The sequence below is a fragment of the Macrobrachium nipponense genome, chromosome 39 (assembly GCF_015104395.2).
Source record: "Macrobrachium nipponense isolate FS-2020 chromosome 39, ASM1510439v2, whole genome shotgun sequence".
NCBI lineage: Eukaryota > Metazoa > Arthropoda > Malacostraca > Decapoda > Palaemonidae > Macrobrachium > Macrobrachium nipponense.
In genome coordinates, this window is record NC_061099.1 from 31603064 (window position 1) to 31618552 (window position 15489).

General features: G+C 37.8%; 2 protein-coding genes across 3 annotated transcripts in view; one reads left to right on the plus strand and one right to left on the minus strand.

Annotated features, from left to right (window-relative positions):
- LOC135210404 (galactoside alpha-(1,2)-fucosyltransferase 2-like) overlaps positions 1–15489 on the minus strand; it is a 73522-nt gene that overhangs the window by 26061 nt on the left and 31972 nt on the right. The window lies entirely within an intron of this gene.
- Positions 11339–15489, plus strand: part of LOC135210260 (major facilitator superfamily domain-containing protein 6-like) — a 70709-nt gene continuing 66558 nt past the window's right edge. The window contains exon 1 of one of the 2 annotated variants that reach the window (XM_064243126.1): positions 11339–11474. The gene's annotated coding sequence lies outside the window, so the exon portion shown is untranslated. Of the gene's footprint in view, positions 11475–11521; positions 11818–15489 lie in introns of those variants that run through there. The other variant, XM_064243127.1, reaches the window with a different exon arrangement.

Consider the following 15489-nt stretch of genomic DNA (forward strand, 5'->3'; position numbering starts at 1 on the left):
CAAAATAAAACAGAAGCAGTCACACATGACTGCGAAAATCGTATGCGTGTGTTTGTTTGTTTGTTTGTTTTGTTGTATTTTGTACGTTTTACGTTGCATAGAACCAATGGTTATTCAGCAACGGGACCAACGGCTTTATACGGGACTTCCGAACCACGTCGAGAGTGAACTTCTGTCACCATAAATACGCATCTCTGACCCCTCAATGGAATGCCCGAGAATCGAACTCGCTGCCACCGAGGTGGCAGAAAATTGGTATTTGGCAAAAACTTATATTCCCGTTAAAAATTGTATAACTTTGCATTTATAATGACGGTAATTAAATAGAGCAGATGGTTTATTTCACTGTACTGGCACAGTATTACCGTCCCAATCTAATCCATTCATTCTCTCTCTCTCTCTCTCTCTCTCTCTCTCTCTCTCTCTCTCTCTCTCCGTGTCTGTGTACGTGTTCGTGTACGTGTGTTCGTGCGTGCGTGTGTGTGTGTGTACGTGTGCGTGAAGAATCCTCTTCGTGCCCGGAGCACGTGATCCAAGTATCCAAGCTTCAATTAAGAGACAACTTGGCCAATGTTCGCCGAGACACGCACGCCTCGGCCTAGTGCATATTACTCCTTCCCATTGAGATCAGTCACTTCCCCCCCCCCCCCCCCCCCTTCAATCCGTATGCTTCATCAGATCCTCGAAAGCACTAGCGCGGGTCCAGGATGTGGGGGGGCAGGGCGCCCTTGGCACCCATGAAAAATATGCCAAAATAGTAACGTTGAAGCTTTAGGTAGTAATGACATAGATGTGAAATATAAAAAATGTGGAAAAAAATACAAAATCACTTAAAGAAAACCATAAAATTTTGAGAAAAATTCCAGGTGGGGGGACGCACTTGGCACCCATGAAAAATAATACCAGTATAGTAACATTGAAGCTTTAGGTAGTAATGACATAAATGCCAAATATAACAAAATTTGGAAAAAAATAAAAAATCAATTATAGAAACCATAAAATTATGAGAAAAACTATATACATATATAGTATACACATATATGTATGTATAATATGAAAATTGGCAACCCCTGCCCAAACCCCATCCAGCTCCAACCCCCCCCACCCCCCCCCCCCCCCCCAAGAACCTCCGTCCCCGGGGAAAATTTTTCTGGATCCGCTCGTGCTTGATAGTAGTAGAAGGGGTTTCCGATTTTCTGAGACGGAACTTCGATGACGAAATCATATTTCATCTAAATATCTTGATTCCATTTACTTACAATTTCTCAAAACCTTAAAGGAGGTGGTTCAATTTATTATTATTATTATTATTATTATTATTATTATTATTATTATTATTATTATATTATTAAGAAGCTGAACCCTATTCATTTGAAACAAGCCTTCAAAGGGGCCACTGACTTTATTATTATTATTATTATTATTATTATTATTAAGAAGCTGAACCCTATTCATATGAAACAAGCCTTCAAAGGGGCCACTGACTTTATTATTATTATTATTATTATTATTATTATATAGAGGGGGAAAACTCTCTATCGCGAGAGTATATATTCTTCATCACCTGGCCCATTAACGAGCTAACGACCGGTGTCAACGATCTTCAACGACTCTTGTTTTAAATTTACCTCTGGACATGTTGTAACTAATTGTTCATTTGGACTGAAGATGAACCCAGGGAAGGGTTCGGAAGCTTTTTGTAAAGTCTTAAAAATTATACACGGACTCTTTAACACTTTGTATTATTGTGGACCCTTTAGATTATTATTATTATTATTATTATTTATTATTTATTATTGATTATTATTATTATTATTATTATTATTAGTTATTATTATTATTATTATTATTATTCTTATTATTAAGAGGAAGCTAAACCCTATTCACATGAAAACAAGTCTTCGAAGGGGCCCTCGGACCTTGAAATTCCAGCTTCCAAAGAATATTAAGGTGTTCGTTACGAAGAAGAAAGAGGAAGTAAAGGGAAATACAGAAAGAATAGATCTCACTTATTATGAAGAAAACATTAACTAATATATTCATGAATAGATAAAAATGCAGTATTTATGGGTAGCTCATTTTGAATGCGTATTTCTGCTGAGCTGAAATATATAAGAGTACAGGGAAATGATCTTTAAATATAGATCAAAGAGGGCTTTATTATACTTTGCACTTCAGTTATTGATAAACTTGAAAAACACAACAGATTAATCATTCTACTTCAAAAGTTCAAGCCGCCGTAGGGGAGTGTTGCCATCAGTGCGCCTCGCGTGGTGCACTCTAGGCATTACTTAAGGGTCTTCGAAGCGTCCTTTCTGCCCCAAGCTGCAACTTCTTGCATTCATTTTACCGTCCCTCCGTTCATATTCTCTTTCCTCAAACCTCATAAACGATTCTTTCATCGTACAACTGCTTTGAGGTTTACCTTCTGTTGAACCTTTCAAACTAAACTGTCAGTTTCCGTTTCAGCGCTGAATGACCTCGGAGCTTCCCAGCACTTGGCCTTTGGCCTATATTCTACATTCTCTCTCGATATGTTTAGCGGTTTATAATGTAGACTCATTAGATGATTGTATGGAGCATTTACGTTGCATGGAACCAGTACGGTTACTCCGCAACGAGAACAACAGCTTTATACGTGACTTCCGAACCACGTCGAGAGTGAACTTCTCCCCAGAAATACACACCTCTCACACCTCAAAGGAATGCCCGAGAGAATCGACTCGCGGCCACCGAGGTGGCAGGGCAAAAACTATACCGATCGCGCCACTGAGGCGCTCTGAATACGAGACTCGTCTTCCTACAGATTAAACAGATGCAAAATTATATAAATAAATAAATAATAAAAAATAAAAAATAAATAAATATAAAAACAAAGCAACGGATCAACCCCAGCGGAGAAATAAGTACATCGGGCATCGCAGGAGCACCACAGGAAGAAGGGCATACGCACATCGGGGCCCCAAATGACGTGTTGGCCGATACCAGGAAAACCGGCAATTAATAGATCGGTCCTCCTCCACCTCCTCCTCCATCACACCAGCAGCCACTGTAGGAGGAGCCCCTTATCTCGTCCTCATCAGCTTCCTATCACCACTGAGCGTGTTTCTCTCTCTCTCTCTCTCTCTCTCTCTCTCTCTCGTCTCTTATCCATGAGAACCATAACGCAGTAGTACCTGATTGGTTTCTCTCTCTCTCTCTCTCTCTCTCTCTCTCTCTCTCATCCATGAGAACCATAACGCAGTAGCACCTCTGATTGGTCTCTCTCTCTCTCTCTCTCTCGTCTCTTTATCCATGAGAAAACCATAACGCAGTAGTACCTGATTGGTTTCTCTCTCTCTCTCTCTCTCTCATCCATGAGAACCATAACGCAGTAGCACCTCTGATTGGTCTCTCTCTCTCTCTCTCTCTCTCTCTCTCTCTCTCTCTCTCTCTCTCGTCTCTTATTCATGAAAACCATAACGCAGTAGCAGGTACCTCTAATTGGTCTCTCTCTCTGACTCTATCTCTCTCTCTTCTCTTACTCATTAGGGGATGACCAAAGAGATATCTGGATCTGCATCACGGAAAACCTGATGATTGTGTGCAGATATTACAAGCAAAACTCAAGCACAAATACGGGCGCGAGTCAACCTTCAGTAAAATTCAACCCGTGACAGCTGAACCATTCTACTACAATTCCGAATTTCCAATCTAGCCAAAATCAAGTCTCAGAAGCTATAAAATTGAATCTTTGCTGAATGTTGACGTATACGTCGAAACATGAGGACAGATATGCCCTTTTTCACCTAATCTGCAGAGACCTAATAACTTATTTGTTTGTTTGTATGGCGTTTTAACGTTGCAGGGAACCAGTGGTTATTCAGCAACGGGAGCAACGGCTTTATACGTGACTTCCAAACAGCGTCGAGAGTGAACTTCTATCACCAGATATACACATCGGTGTCCCCTCAATGGAATGCCCGAGAATCTAACTCGCGGCCACCGAGGTGGCAGACCAATATCAAACCGACCACGCCACTGAGGCGCCTCTAACTTATTTGGAGCTGTCAAAATCTTCGGAAACGGAATAAATGTAATGATTCCCAGTACATCATTGGGATGGCAGACTCATCCTATCAAATTGAGGTCCTAAAACGGCAATGGAAAATCTAATTCATAATCACCATCTTATACCACGAAATCCTTCTGTACGAAATACCTGTAAGAGTCAGCTTTAATGACACACGTTCTCATGCGTCAATCATAAATGGTTTTACTCTTTGAAGAATTTTTCTTTCTCGGTAGCAGTCATAACACAACACAGTTTCGTCTTTCATATTGAGAGCAATTAGATTTTAATGACGAGAGCACACGGAGAGTAACTGGGGAATTTTTTTTACTTAGTTGATATATATATAGTTCGTCGTCTCGTGGGATCGAACCAGCGAAAAACCAGAACTCGGGACTACAGTGAAGCGCCTTAAACCCCACGGCTAACAAGTCATATATATATATATATATATATATATATATATATATATATATATATATATATATATATACTAAATTGACTGATAAACATCAGTTCTGATATATGGCAATAAAATCAATCGTTTATTCAACCCACAAAATTCAGTGATCCCGACCTTCTCCCAGAAGCAATCCTAATTAATGACGAAATTCAAATATGCAAACTATACACCTTATCCCTATTACTTCCGAAATGGTTAAAGAACCATATATATATATATATATATATATATATATATATATATATATATATATATATATATATATATATATATATCTTATTACATATATATATATACATATATATATATGTATATATATATATATATATATATATATATATAAATATATATGTATATATATATACATAAATATATAATATGTATATGATATATATAGTAATAAATATTAATCTAGTAATAAGTTTAATTTACGTAAGACTGAAGAAACGAGTGTCATGTCGGAGAGCAACTTGAGGGCGTGAACCTAAAGAAGAAATGCACATACTAGACCAGATTGTTTGTTTGTTTGTTTGTATGGTGTTTGTACGTTGCATGGAACCAGTATGGTTATTCAGCAACGGGACCAACGGCTTTATACGTGGCTTCCGAACCACGTCGAGAGGGAACTTTTATCACCAGAAATACACATCTCTCACACCTCAATGGATTGCCCGAAAATCGAACTCGCGGCCACCGAGTCATACTAGACCAGAGGAGATTAAGTGAAACTCGAGTAGGATATGAAGCAAGTTATACAAAATTAGTTGACAAAAGACTGAAGAAATAAGTGGAATGCCGGAAAATAACACTCGTAGCGGTTAACTTACAGAAGATGGTGGCAAGCAACATGAACCACAAGAGTGAAAAACACATGTAGGTTTAGAAACCTCACCACTAAATAGTAGAATAAGAACCAACTGCAAAGACATAAGCCATCCAACGGTAGAGGAATGCATGCGAAAGCAATGAAATAAAAACAAGAAATAAAATAACCGCAAGAAACGAGAAATGTACCAAGACGGACACGCCCCCTTTTCGCGAGGCGCGAGAAGACATCTGCAAGGCAAACTTGCTCTGAAAAACGAAGAAGAAAAAAAGAAAAGAGAGAAATGAGAATAAGGACACCGGGTATTTCACCATCTCTAACCACCCATCAACACCCCCAAGGGGAGGGGGGGGCGAGAACGTCAATTAATTTTAACGAAGCCACGAAATCACACACTTCAGCGTGGGTCACCTCGCGGGAGGATATTCTGTGGAAGACGTCCGTCTCATCAAGACTTCGTTCATGACTCGTCCTATTCCTGGTGGGAAGGTCCTCCTCCTCCTCCTCCTCCTCCTCCTCACGTCCAGGAAAATTATTACCAAAGAAAAATCGGGTTAGTATGAGGATTACCCAGAATTAGAAAGAGAGAGTCTTATCACTTCTCAAAGAATTATATTAATTGTAAAACCCATTAGATTAAAAATGTTTCCATATTCTCTTAAATGAGAGAGAGAGAGAGAGAGAGAGTCTTATCACTTCTGAAAAAATTGATTACTTAACACCCTTATGATTAAAAATGTTTTTGCTACCATATTTTCCTTACCTGAGAGAGAGAGAGAGAGAGAGAGAGAGAGAGAGAGAGAGAGAGAGAGAGAGAGAGAGAGAGAGAGAGAGAATCTTATCACTTCTCAAAGGATTACATTATTTATAAAACCCATACGATTAAAATGGTGTTTCCGTATTCTCTTGAGAGAGAGAGAGAGAGAGAGAGAGAGAGAGAGAGAGAGAGAGAGAGAGAGAGAGAGAAATTCTCAAATTTGCTCGCAAGCTATATTAGCCCATGCCCAGTGTCGAGACGTGCCATTAAAGATACCATTAGGGCACTACTTGAGAAAGGACCCTTCAAACACTCAAAAGCCTGAAGGTTCCTCTGGTTATTTATTTTAATTACGAAAGAAATATCCGGAGATGCAGAGAGAGAAAAACTAACACTTGAGTCGCAAGAGGTGAGGTGTTCATACTAAATGACATTTTTACAGATGTTCATACTAATATATGACATTTTCTATAGATGCTCATACTAGATGACATTTGTTTATAGATATTCATACTAATATGTGACATTTTCTATACATGTTCATATAATGTACGACATTTTCTATAGATGTTCATACTAATATATGACATTTTCTATACATGTTTATACTAATATATAAAATTCCCTATAGATTGTTCATACTAATTTGTGAAATTTTTATAGTTGTTTATACTAATATATGAAATTTTCTACAGAAGTTCATATTAATATAAGACATTTTCTTTACAATATATATGATATTTTGTACAGACGTTCATATAATATATGACATTTTCTATAGATGTTCATACTAATATACGCCATTTTCTATAGATGTTCTACTAATATGTGACATTTTTGATAGATGTTCATTCTAATATATGACATTATCTATAGATGTTCATACTAATATATGACATATTTTACAGATGTTCATACTAATATATGACATTTTCTATAAATGTTCATAATAAATGACATTTTTTTTAAAGATATTCATACTAAAATGTGACATTTTCTATACATGTCCATATAATGTACATTTTCTAGAGATGTTTATACTAATATATGATATTTTCTATAGATGTTCATACTAATATATGCCATTTTCTATAGATATTCATATTAAATGACATTTTTTTTTATAGATATTCATACTATTATGTGACATTTTCTATAGATGTTCATACTAATATACGACATTTTATACAGAGTTCATACTAATATATGACATTTTCTATGCATGTTATACTGATATATGACATTTTCTATGGATGTTCATACTAATACATGACATTTTCTACAGATGTTCATACTAATATATGACAATATCTCTGTCAATAATCTAATCTTAATCCCATTTCGGTTTTTCTGTGAAAATTTCTCTCATCTCGTCTCTCATCTCTCTCCCTCCTCTCTCTCTCTCGATCTTCTCTACGATTCTCTATCAGGTCGTCTCTCATCTTTTATATTTATATTATATGGGACTATATATATATATATATATATATATATATATATATATATATATATATATTGAAACTTTCCAAATGGTTTTATTACATTTTTTTTCCTATTTCGACACACAAAATTAAACAAATAATATGACCGGTTGAGTTAAATAACGTAGTGTACAGTATAACACGTACAAAACAGATCCATCAATTGGCTGTTATTTTTTCCTTCTTTTCTCTCTAGGAAAACAGAAGAGGAGGCAGTAGTTGGGGGCAGCAGGAAGTGCCCAATTCTTAGACCTTTCCTTATACAAATAACGAGTTGACATAACATCAGCCAAGAAGAGGTTGGAATGCAGAAAATAAACACGGAAACAAGACACAAAACACGTAATTAAGGCACAGATACATTCTGCAGTGCTTCAGCATATTACCCTTATTTTTAATCTTTTGGAGAGAGAGAGAGAGTAGAGAGAGAGGGAGAGAGATAGAGAGAGAGAGAGAAGAGAGGAGAGAGATGACATTTTTGTATGTGTTTGTCCCTAGTTAGAAAATATGGTCTTCCTCGAGGAAAACTAAAAAATACCATAGCTACAGCATTTAACACAGTCATATACATAAACCAGTGGAAATACATCAGTTGCTGAGCTCTTCTAAAAAAAAAAAAAAAAAAAAAAAAAGGTCAATAGAAGGATCAATGCAAAACAAAACCAAAAAAAAATTAACAAGCGTGATCCAACCTCCAGCTTACTCAGAACGCGTGCTTAATTCTACGGTCAAATAGAGCGTCTTTTCACCAACGAAAATGAAAATAAAAACGCTATACTATTAGAAATAATTGTTCTGTACTGTTTAACTTGCGCATCATTTATTTTTTTTACATTTTCGTTCCAATAAATAAACCATAAATATCCTATCATAAAATTCCTGTATCTTTAACTCAACGCGAAACACCTTTTTCAGACATTTTTAGGCTTCTCCATAGGGCTTTCCTACCCCCACCCCCCAACAAGAACAACATCAACAACAACCACCACAAAGTAGATTGTAAGCTTACTACACTGCAAACTACGCAAAACTATAAGATTCTTCGTCTGTTTAAACTAAGAATAGAAGTTATTCAAACACGAACAGTAAAAAAAATGACTAAGCAAAACGTCAAATGGTTCTCACTCAGACAGTCAAGACAAAATACCCAATACTGTTGATCTTCTCTTTCTCTGTGCCACTTCTACATAGGATAGGAACATAAGATTTGGACCAAAAGCCAAGCGCTGGACCTATGAGGTCATTCAGCGCTGAAACGATTATTTAAGAGTAAAGTTTTGAAAGGTGTAACAGGAGGAAAACTTCAAAACAGTTTCATTCTCATACAGTTGTAAGGAGAGGGTTAATTGAAGTAAGATGGAAGAAAGAGAATATGAACGGAGGTACAGTAAAAGGAATAAAAGGGGTTGCAGCTATAGGAGCCGAAGCGACGCTGCAAAGAGCCTAAGTAATGCCCACAGTGCACCGCGTGAGGTGCACTGATGGCACTCATCCCCTACAGGCCTGTCACCTTCTGTTCCCTTAAACTACATCGCTTTGCTCTACTGCTCAGTCTATCTTTGCACATTTCCTCTCTCTCTCTCTCTCTCTCTCTCTCTCTCTCTCTCTACGTTTCCGGTGTGTTCATATGCAAGCCTCCCGCTTTACTTGTTATGTTTTCTGGCACGATTTCCAAAGAAATTTAGCGATAAAATGACTCAAGCGCCAGAATTCTCAAATCCTGTACCCTTTGTCAAAGTTAGTTTTGGCTGGTTCTTAATAAAGGTGACCACATCATCAACTCTGCGAACTGCAATCCTTATCTTTTCACCTCCGGGGTATGTGACACCACTCAGCTCTCACCTTCAAAACAGAAGCCTAACTTATAAACACTAAAATCTACTGTAAAACTTCATTCATGTCAGTGGTTATATGCCTTTCTGTAAACTCATCAACAGTCTTTACTGCCTCAGATGTTGTTGTCAGTGGAGTTCCTAAAGGTCCTCAGCTCGCACCTACACAGATTCCCTTTCTTTACCAGTGATTTCCTTCTTCCTTTTCCTTCCTCCCTTGCTTTATCAGTGATTTCCTTCTGTCTTATTCGTTTGCCAATGAATTTACCGTTGATTTACACCTTAAAAACCACATTATATACCTTTGTCTCCTAGACGTTCGTTAATTGGGAAACCTATATGGTTGAATCATGTTAAAAAAAGCCTCAATATAGAAGTTCGGTCCGTTTATCATGTACCCGTGCGATTCTAAGACTCTGCTTTATGACTGGGTCTTTCCCAATAAGCTCTGCGATTCTTACACTCTGCTTTATGACTAGGTCTTTCCCAATAAGCTCTGCGATTCTTACACTCTGCTTTATGACTAGGTCTTTCCCAATAAGCTCTGCGATTCTTACTCTGCTTTAATGACTAGTCTTTCAATAAGCTCTGATTCTTACACTCTGCTTTATGACTAGGTCTTTCCCAATAAGCTCTGCGATTCTTACACTCTGCTTTATGACTAGGTCTTTCCCAATAAGCTCTGCGATTCTTAGATTCTGCTTTATGACTAGGTCTTTCCCAATAAGCTCTGTGACTTTCATACTCTGCTTTATGACCAGATCTTTCCCAATAAGCTCTGTGATCCTTATACTCTGCTTTTGGACCAGGTCGTTCCCCAAAAAGCTCTAACACAAAAGCCATGGGACTTCAACCACCCTGCTCATATACTTCACTGACCCGGTAAGTGTCATTTCTAAAAACTGCCTCGGCTTCTCATTCACCTTACCAGAGAAGACGCGAGACGAATGACCACAAGAAACAGGTCATCACAAGCGCAGAAAACAACAGGGAAATCCTCCCTCGCAGGGAGACTTACGTATAGGTTCGTGGCAACTCCGTGACGCTTCCCGGCCGCATCAAAATGCAATCAGTATTCATGGATGCGGGTGACAAAAGCCCATCAGGCGTCGTTAAGTCACGTGACCAATTTGGAATGCGCTGCTGTCCGCTCAACCAGCAACCAGTTGGTCATCCCCCCCAACCTCCCACCACCTAAAGAGACCTCCCTCTCTCCCCCGACGAGAAACAAGTGTGTTGAGGATGACGCTGTTATAAAACCTGTCACGCCCATCATATAACTGCTGCCAGTGGGCGAATGGGACCACGAAATAGGATAAGGGACCCCGGGGGGGTGGGGGAGGTGCTCGCCGCTAGGGTGGTGATGGGGAAGAGGGGAGGGTTTCAGCAGACAATCCTCCTGTAGGCCTTCAATGACTTGAAGATTAAATCGCTATTCATTAGTAGGATATGTTACAAGGCCCTATTACATTAGCCAGTGTCCAGTTTCAATTTCGACAATTAAAAAAGTGAATTATGACGAAACTTCGCAAAGAATCGCATAAGTTGGTACTATTACCTTGCAGAGGCGTTCACGCAATTACACTGTGCTACTAAGCAACATAACCTCAAAATAAATATTACGAAAGTTTTGTGTACTACAATTCATATTTCTCCTGTATTAAAGCAGCGATAATGAACACATAAAACCGGCAAATTTGAATGATAAAAAGACTGAAAATTCATACCTTCCGAAGTAGATATAAATTTATAGTATTTCTCACTGATATGAAGAAGAGGAAGTATCTATGATCTTTGGCTGCATCAACTCTTGTCTCTCTCTCTCTCCCTTACCTCTGCCCTCTCTTTCCTTTGGTCCCCCACCTCCTACTACTCCCCAAAAAAGGGGAGGAGGGTCGTGGAGGGAGGGAGAGAGACAGAGCTTCCATCAGTCACAAAGCGTCTATCTCTCGTCCATTCGAGTCTGCGTCGGCCAACGTGACGGACGCACACGTCCACAGTTCCGCGCCATCGTCGAAAACGCTCGTGTGTGTGTGAGACTCTGTCTCAGTGGTGGTGGTATTGGTGTGTGAAACTACTCTTTGTCTTAAATCAAAAGCCAAGCATTTTTAACCGGGGTCATTTTACTTAGTGCAACGCGGTGATTTCAATTATCAAATATAACCAACCATAAAGCGAAACATGACAAGGGGACTGAAAGGGATTGGAAACCTTCCCGCCTAAACAAGTGGCGATCGCTAGACACGCCGCTAGGCTGCCACTAGCCAGTCAGGCAGGCAGGGTTCCCCCTTGTCCGTCCGTCCGTCCTTCAACGAGGTTGTGTTGTGCAGAAAATAAGCTTCATGAACACAAACGACAGTGATTCGTACCGTGATTAGGCTGGTCAAGAGGAGATGGTGACGGGCAGGTGGGAGGGAGTTGTGTCATGGTTTCTATCTATCTGTGAGGTTGTACGAACTTCAGTCTAAACTTGCTTACGGTGAACCGCTCTCTTTTACCGTAAGCAGCTCCTGTGAAAACTTAATTAGCAACACAAAGACTCAAGCGAGATACAGACTGCATCCCAACATTACCCTCTGCCCTAAACACAGTTGTAATAAACATAAGAAAACATCGTTGTAAAAAAAAAAAGGGCAACTTTCTGAAAAACGTTGGAGATGAAACAATATAGAAAAAAAGTTGAAATGCAAAAGCTACGATATTCTTGCAAATAAGAATAGATTAGAAAGTATTCCTTGGCGTATTAGTATCATCTCCATTATCTTGGATTTATTTTCTTATAATCAGCACAATTTTTTACTTATTACAAACACAAAGTAAAAAATGCGCCGGTAAAACAGAGTTTTCTGTTCAGCGTTTAATCAAGGCCACCAAAAATAGATTTATCTATCGAGGTCTCGGTCTAATGCTGTATGAACGGCGGCCCATGAAACTTTTTACCACGGCCAGGTGGTGGCCTGGCTTATATCGCTGCTAGACGCACGATTATAGCTAACTTTAACCTTAAATAAAATAAAAACTACATAGGCTAGAGGGCTGTAATTTGGTATGTTTGATGATTGGAGGGTGGATGATCAACTTACCAATTTGCAGCCCTCTAGACTCCGTAGTTTTTAAGATCTGAGGACGGAAAACTAAAACCTGAAAAAATACAAAAAGATTTTAAAGAGTTTTGTTTCACCAAGTAAGCATGTAAATTGCCCGAGCCCAATCAGCACAAATGAGTGATAAATATTCATGGCAAGAGCAATACATCTCTCCCAGAAACCCTTGAACCTCTTTAGCAATTCTGGCCGCTGCTACATTATAATTGCAAAGTTTTTAAAGTGTATACTTCTATGAGTTTCAAATGTATATGGTTTTTACGTTTACCATAACCCTGGGCACATTATACCATACCGGGAAAAACACAGTAGTCAGTGAAGACAAAACTTCTTGCTTTATAATACTATTTGCAAGCATACTTGATACACGCACTTTCGTGTATCAAGTATAGTATGTATATATATATATATATATATATATATATTATATATATATAATATATATATATATATATATACGTATATACATTTGTGCAAGGTCTAGTAATTAGTTGTAATCTCAGGACCTTGTAACATGATGTTCAGTCAAAGTTTTTCTTGAATCCCAATGCACACGTAATGACTAACATTTTAAGAGAGAATGTATCGATTTTTTCTGAATCCCTTCTACTCTCAATATATATATAGGAGCGTTTTCAGACGTAAACTCATAAAAATGTATCAACGACATGCCTTGTTTTCTCTCTGCTCCTTCTCTCTCCTTCTCTCTCTCTCGTCCCTCCAGCTGTCCATCTCTCTCTCATCGTTCTCTCTCTCTATCTCTATTCTCTCCTCTCTCTCTCTCCCTCTCTCCCTCTCTCTCAACTGTTCTCCACGGGCAAAATCCTCACGGACTGTGAGAGGGCCAGTTTTTTGCGGCTCCAAATTATACGGTTACGCTTTGGGCCAAACAGCGCAAGAATACTTTAGTAGGATGTTTGTATAGATTTCTCATCCTTTACCAAAGCAGACTTAAACGAGAGTCGAAAAGGTGTCGCAGCAGTACTCCATTGTTTCACTTTCCTTCGTGGATTGTGTTTATTTGTTTGTATGGTGTTTTTACGTTATATGGAACCAGTATGGTTATTCAGCGACGGGACCAACACGGCTTTATGCGTGACTTCCGAATCACGTCTAGAGTGAACTTCTATCATCAGAAATACACATCGCTAACCACTCAGTGGAACGCTCGAGAACCGAACTCGCGGCCACCGAGGTGGCACGCCAACACCATGCCACCACGTCACTGAGGCGCTTCTCCGTGGATTTTGCCTTTATTTATATATTTATATGATTTATATATAACGTCATATTGAAGGTCTTTAAGGGCACTTTCTATCAACATATATCACATCCACACTGAGCAAACCTGTTTTAATCACTCAGGATTAATTACAGGTATGGGCTACGGAATGTGGGTCACGTCCTCGATCATAATTCAGCACTTAATTAAAAAAAATACGATGATTACACATCCATTCGACACATCTTTGAGGAATGTCGTTTTCCGAGAGACATGTGAGGAGTTAGTTGCCCTCAAAGACTTGGCGAAAGGTACATATACACCGTCATTAAGACCTCGAAAGTGCCCTTGAAGCCATGTAGAAGAGTTGCTTTTCACAAATATATAAGAAAATGCATTACGGTAGATGAAGATGAAACTAATTTATGAATACATTAAGGGATATTTTTCAAAGGTTGCATAAAATAAATACTGCTAATCTCTGTGGTTAAACATTGTACAGTATATTATTCATTGCTTGAACACTGTAACAGTATATTATTCAATTCTTAAACATTGTACAGTACATTATTCATTTCTTGAACATTGTAACAGTATATTATTCAATTCTTAAACATTGTACAGTACATTGTCCATTTCTTAAACATTGTTCAATACATTGTTCATTTCTTAAACATTGTAAAGTACATTATTCATTTCTTAAACATTGTAGAGTACATTATTCTTTATTTCTTAACCACTGTACAGTACATTATTCATTTCTTAAACATTCTAAAGTACATTATTCATTTCTTAACCACTTTACAGTACATTATTCATTTCTTAACCACTGTACAGTACATTATTCATTTCTTAAACATTTTAAAGTACATTATTCATTTCTTAACCACTTTACAGTACATTATTCATTTCTTAAACGTTTAAATTACAATATTTATATCTTACTTTTTTAAAGTAAAATTAAATAAATAAAAGTGAACACTCATTTTCAGAAATAAGAGAGAAATTCATATTAGGAGGAAACGTAATTTATCATCCATATCTTACTTTATCTAAAAAAAAGAATAAAAAATAAAGTGAAACTCGTATCAGGCGTAAAAGTGAATTCTATGAGTCAGAAATAAGAGCGAATTTCATATTAAGAGGATAAGTAAATCACTGTTCATCTAATGCGCTAGGTAATAAAATTAATACCAAGCGTAAATTACGGGAAAAAATAAATAAATAAGAAATCACAAAAGTCAAAATTACAAATTCGCAAACATTATCATAAAAAAAAAATGTAAAATATGATTTCAAAAAAAGGGAACATTCACTAAAATACCGAAAAACTAACTTCCAACTTCACTCCCTTACGTAAGACTTGCTATAGCGAACATAATACTCAACACCAAATGATGTGAGAAGCCTCGAAACTTCTCGATTTCTTCAATAAACTTTATTGTTACATTTCTCAATCAAACACCTCAGATCCGAGTAATTCCGACGCCACTAGCAGGGGAATCGAACTCGCGCCTGATACGTCAGACTGAGGTTAAGATGAATCATTTGCCCACAAAGAAAGATGTAAGTCAGTTCCCGAACTTGAATAGATCTTTCTAATTTAGAAGTCTTGCAATTGGAGCTTCAGAAGTTCTATTCTCTGCATTGTAACACATTTTTTTATGTTTGTCAATTCATTCCTTTATTTTTTCTTTTCTAATAAGTGGGATATCTTCTCTGTATTTCCCTTTACCTCCTCTTAGTCCTTCCT